The following is a 6,000-nucleotide window of genomic DNA, read 5'->3' on the forward strand; positions in this document are numbered from 1 at the left end:
TTTTTTTTTAAAGATGTATTTGACAGAGAGAGACAGCGAGAGAGGAAACACAAGCGGGGGGAGCAGGAGATAGAGAAGCAGGTTCCCCTTTGAGCAGGGAGCCGCAGGGCTCCATCCCAGGACGTGGAGATCATGACATGAGCCGAAGGCAGACACTTAACGACTGAGCCACCCACACGCCTCATAAATTTACTTTTTTAAATTATGTGATCCTGAGTCCTTTGTCAGGAACACAATACTCCATTTTTTTCCAGCAAACAAATAAAATATGCTTTATAATGATCTACATTCAGATGTATTTTTCACTAAAGCAAAAGATGAGGACTGGCTATATTACCCTAAGTCTTCCTATTGTTTTGATTTTTTTTTTTTTTAAATGACAACAGTCAGCTTTGTAGATAGCAGATAGGAGGGGCAGAGGAAGAGGGAGAGAGAAGATAGTTAGCACTATCTACTTACTAGCTGTATGACCTTGGTAAAGTTATATAACTTTTTATTAGCCTCCATTTCTTCACCTGTAAAAATGTGAAAATAACAGTACCAACTTTATAGGATTGTTATTAGAATTAACTGAGTTAATAAATCGTCTGGCACATAAACTATATAGTAACTGTTATTATTTGAGTTAGATATTTAACATTTGTTCATTTCAGTCCTCAGACAACCTGAAGAGGTATTATTCCTATATTTACAGCTGTAGATAATAAGGTTCAGAGAAGCTAAGAAACCTACCCAAGGTCACCACTGATTAAGTGGCAATGCCCAGGACTCAACATAGACTTGCCTGACTACAAAGCCAAAACTCTCACCACAAGGCTAAAGATGACATCAACTATATCTCTGTTTGGTATATACAAAGGAATTTTAAGGACTCACATAGGGGTATTAATAATAATCTCCCCAGGCAGGAAACGTTTTTGAATTTTTTAAAGTTCAAGGGTAAGAGAATACACATAAAATCACGCATCTTCTTAAAATGATAGTCTTCCCATAAGTAAAATTTTTCCTGAAATGATTCCTCTTTTCAACTTATGTCCAATTAATTTAACTCAAACGTTCATTATTAAAGTAATAAGCAATCCCCGGCACTAAAATAACTAAAGATGCAGCATAGTGACTTATCTTGTACACAGAAAGTACTATGCAAATGCTGGCATTCACCTCTACTTGATCTCTGAGATTTATATAAGACTCTCAGACTAATTTTATAAGAAGCAAACCTAGAGAGCCAAACACACTTCTGCTTACTTTATTCCATAAATTCCCAAGTATTGATTTAGAACTTGAGCTTTGAAAAGCTTTCCCGTTCAAATGAAAACACTGACCAATATTAAAGGGGAAGAGTAAAAGACACCTCAAGGAAAAAGACCAAAAGACATTACTCCACTGCATAGGTTTATTCTTAAGTTTGCTGCATTACTTCATTCACCCCATACTCTTCAGGCCTTGTGAGTGCCTGGCCTGGTAAACTGATCCAGAAGAGAAGTTGGCTTCACACTGTAAAGCCTCAGAGCTCAGCAACCTAATACTAACAAGAAACATACGGCAGTTTGATGTAGCTTATTTCCAAACTCTATTACAAGAATGAACCCAAACTTAGAACTCTAACCTAACTCTAAAATTCCCCAAATGCAAATAAGATTAATCTTCAATGTTGTAAAATTACAAATTATAATCTAATCTACTTAAGCAGATTGTCAATTTTTTTTCCAAACCAGAAATTCTGAAAGTCAAAATAACCATTAATTAAGAATTAATAAAACATTACACTCTGTGCTATACAGGAAGAACTATAACAACAAATACACTATGTAAATGTCATTATCTAGTTTGGAAGACAAAATAATTTTCTTCAGCATTTGGTGTTCTGTTGAGAAAAGAAAAAATGTTCAAATTTTAAGTTAAGGAAACCAAATCATGTTTTAGCATTTCAAAATAATATTCTAACATGCTGGATTGTATTAGGGTATCATTCCTTGCCAAGTATTCTATTGCCCATCAAGACGGGAGGGGAGGGGAGGAATGGACAGTATCTGCCTAACAATAATGGATCCATCAGTAGTGTCATCTCCACATATAAGAAGCAGCACTATTATTCATATGAGCACAGTATATCATAAATATCAACCTCTAGTTCTAGAAGAAAAACAGGCACTCGTGGTGGTTCAAAAATTACCTTTCAAAAAAAAAAAAAAACTAATATTAAAAATAATCTGCAAGGGCTGCCTGGATGGCTCAATCAGCTAAATGTCCAACTCTTGATCTCAGCTCAGGTCTTGATTGTGAGTTTGAGTTTTTTTAAGTTGGACTCCACGATGGGCGTGGAACTTACTTTAAAGATAATAATAATCTGCAAAACGTTTAGTAAAGAAGACTGCCTAGATAACTGATGCTAACAGTTCTTAGAACCTTTGCCAGGGGTTGTCCATGAACCCCCTTTGAACAGCTGTTGAAAGTTACAGGTCTTTTCCCCACAAAGTACAGATATACATACAGAGTTCAGACTCTTGTAAGACTATGGACACGCCCATAGATCTAGGTTAAGAACCAGAAAGATGAAGTAGAAATTTTCCCAAGGCACCTTTGACTCTCTTTCATAATTCTACCTCTGACTCACAAGACCCAACTAAATCATTCATAACCAGACAATGAACTCTCATGTAAAGCCAGCCCTTAAAAAAAAAAAAGTTTGATACTATTTACTTAACCAGTATTCACCTGAAAATACACTGACAGCATTTTATTTTATTTTTTTTAAAGATTTTATTTATTTATTTGACAGAGAGAGAGAGCATAAGCAGGCAGAGCGGCAGGCAAAGGGAAAGGGAGAGGCAGGCTCCCTGCTGAGCAGGGAGCCCGACACGGGGACCAATCCCAGGACCCTGGGATCATGACCTGAGCCAAAGGCAGATGCTTAACCGACTGAGCCACCCAGGCGCCCCAATTGACAGCATTTTCAAAATACAGCATGTAACTAAGTGATATCAATAAACATTATAGTGTATTAATTTATAAAATGATTTTACATCATAATAACAATACTCTTATCTCCCTTTTATAGCTAACAAAATGGAGGTTCAGAAAATAACTTGCCCTGGTCACACAGCCAACAAATGGAGAGCTGGGATTCTAATTAAGTTCTCTAGTTCCAGAACTGAGCTTACTTAGTACATTATTATATCCTGATGCTGCCACAAAAACCCCTCAGAGAAAACAGATTTAAAAAAAAAAGAAAGCTTAATGGGTCACATTCTATTGTAGATACATCTTGACATCAGTAAAGAAAAATTAGTGTATTTAAAATGTTTGATTTCCTCTTGCTTCATTGGTTAGCATAAAACATGGTTTTCAGAAAAATAAATGGTCAAGCTAATGAGTTTTAGGACTGAAAAATAAGGATATTTTGTTATTCTATGAAGCATTCCTTCTCATTCATCTCTTTAATTCTTAATATGCAATGTTAAGAAATGTAAATGTAAATATAAGAAACTGAAAGTTTAAACATCCAATTCCTTTTAAAACACAAAAACTATTTGAAATTAATTTTTAGGATGTTCAAAATATTCCTTGTAGTCTTTTTTTAAATAACAATACTTCCATTCTCTACAAATCAAAATTTCTTGATTTTTTTTTAAGTGTCATTTGTCTAAACCCATAGGATATACAACACCCTACTGTAAACTATAAACTTTAGGTGATGATGATCTGTCAATGTAGATTCATCGATTGTAACAAATGTACCATTTCCATGTGGGAATTTTGAGGGTGGGGGAGGCTGTGCCTCTGTGGAGCCAGGCAGGGGGCATATGGAGGCAGAGGGTACCCTGGAAATCTGTATCTTTCACTCAATTCTGCTATGAACCTAAAACTGCCATAAATATAAACTCTATTTTGCAAAAGGGCTGGGGCGGATGTGTCAAAATTTACCTCATTTTCTTAACAAATGAGGAAATAATTGTCTTCTAAAAATTACCCTGTGAATTAAGCTTCCTGCCAGAATACAGAACATGCAATTATTACAGCATATATTATCATTTAAAAAACCATTAACAGTAATCTTATTAAATGCTAAAAGAATTAGTTTTAAATGTTAATATGAAGCTAAGTGCACGTGTGAGTATAGTTATCTTAAGATTCCTTTTTATATTTATGTTCATACTATTTGGTATTTTAGGGGACTAAAAGTCTGAAGTGGGTCACCAGTTGACTGACAAACTAAAGGGGGTGCCAGTGGGAGGAGGAAAAGCAGCAACCAATGAAAAATGCCACCGCCAAGCAGAAGTCCTCTGTTCTCCCAAGTCGACCCTCTGCTAGGGTCAGGATTCAAGAGAGATGGAGAAAGGGTTTCCTCATAGAGTGAGAATGAAGAACAGCAAGAGTCAAACAATTATTGACTTATATAAAAGAAAAACAATGCGAAAAGAAAAAGTGCAACTAATAGATAAAATACTTGTGTCAACCCAGGTTCTTCAAAAGCTTTCCCCAAAGTATCGTCCAAATGTGGTAACCACCCACAGGAATAACATTAGCATAAAGGGCCAAAAATAGTTATGTTATTAAAACAGATTAAAAGGAATACTGAGAAAGGTTCAATTTTCTACGAAAGTAGAACACTGCCCAGTGGGAATATACGTAGAACGCTTTTCACACCCAGGCGCGCAAACGCCACGACTGTGCAAATCCAGTAAAGGACAAGCCCCGGGCTAGAAAACTCCCAACTCTGTAGACAAATCGCCCAGCCTGAAGAAGCCACCAAGTTAACTAAGCCCAGAACTGAGTGGAAAGAAGAAACAGCTGGCTCTGGGGCAATAAAACGAACTCGGCGGAGGGGCTGCGCCTTCCGAAAGGGGCTGCAGTTGCTGGTGTCACACCAGGAGGCACTCTTCCACAGCGTCTCCACCACCGCGCGAGCCGCAAACCCCCAGTACCAGCAAATTCCGACTAGCGGCGAGCTCCGCGGAGAGGCAAGTCCCGACAGGCAGCGAGCCCCTCCGGCGGGTCAGTCCCGGGCCGGAGACAAGCCCCCGGGGCACGCCAGTCCCGGGCGGGCTGCGAGTCCCCATGCCGCAGGGCCGGGAGACAGCCCACCTGCCGCGCGCGCCCACGGGCCGGCCGCCCTCCCCGGGCCCCCGAACCGGCCGGCCGCACGGCTCCTGCTCATTCCTTGCACCCCACCAAACACCTGCCTGTCCCTCTCTTCCCGGAAAGACCGACCGAGAGGAGAGAGCCAAGGGGGCCACCGACGCGGCTGACAGAGCCAGAGGCTGGGGACCTCCTCCGGGAAATGCGACCCTGTTCCTCCCGCCAACGGGAGCGACAGAAAACGTGCAGCGGCTTAATGGGCCCCAAACCCTCTCAGCTGCGGAGTTTTAGTTACTGCTTGTAAGGCTGGAGTGTCCTCGAGCCGGAGGCGCAAGCCCGGGCGGCGTTACGATTTCGGGTTGGGGTAAAGGGAGGCTCGGCGTGAACCCACAGCACTGCACAAAGGGAAGAGAGGAGTGAGGGGGGAATGAACGCAGTTACCTCGGTCCTCGGCTCGTCTCTCCGCTCGGTTCCTGCCGGCCTCGCCAAGGCTGCAGCTGCCCTGCCAGGCTCCCGCAACCCAGCGTTCTCCCGCAGCACCCAGCCGCGCCGCACTAGCCCCGCGTGAGCACCCGACGGACGCGCGCCCTCCTGCGCGGCCCCGCAGAGCCCCGGCCGGCGCCCGGCGTCCTCTCGCCTCAGCCCCGAGAGCGGCGGCCTCTGGGGCTGCGAGCGGAGCGCGCGCCGGAGCCTGCGCACTGCACTCTGGGAGGTGTGGTTTATGGTTACCTCCTCCGGGTGCCCGTCCCCCCACGTCCTCGGGGGCGGCGAGAGAGTACAGGGGACGCGCGGTGCTGTGCTGCCGGGGGAAGGTAGACCAGGCCCTAGGGGACGTCCTCAAAACAGTTCTGGATAGGTTATTAATATCTCTGAAGTTACTCGTTTCTTCACTTCGGTGGCCGTACAGAATTTAGTTTC

General features: G+C 42.5%; 1 protein-coding gene across 10 annotated transcripts in view; it reads right to left on the reverse strand.

Moving 5' to 3' along the window:
- The window catches only part of KLHL8 (kelch like family member 8), a 60,067-nt gene extending 54,284 nt beyond the window's left edge, over nt 1-5,783 (reverse strand). For 9 of the 10 annotated variants that reach the window (XM_078068933.1, XM_036096745.2, XM_078068928.1 and 6 more), the window contains exon 1: nt 5,524-5,782. The gene's annotated coding sequence lies outside the window, so the exon portion shown is untranslated. Of the gene's footprint in view, nt 1-5,523 lie in introns of all 10 variants that reach the window. The other variant, XM_078068934.1, reaches the window with a different exon arrangement.
- Nucleotides 5,784-6,000: the final 217 nt, after the last annotated feature.

This window comes from Halichoerus grypus, chromosome 3, assembly GCF_964656455.1.
Source record: "Halichoerus grypus chromosome 3, mHalGry1.hap1.1, whole genome shotgun sequence".
NCBI classification, from domain to species: domain Eukaryota; kingdom Metazoa; phylum Chordata; class Mammalia; order Carnivora; family Phocidae; genus Halichoerus; species Halichoerus grypus.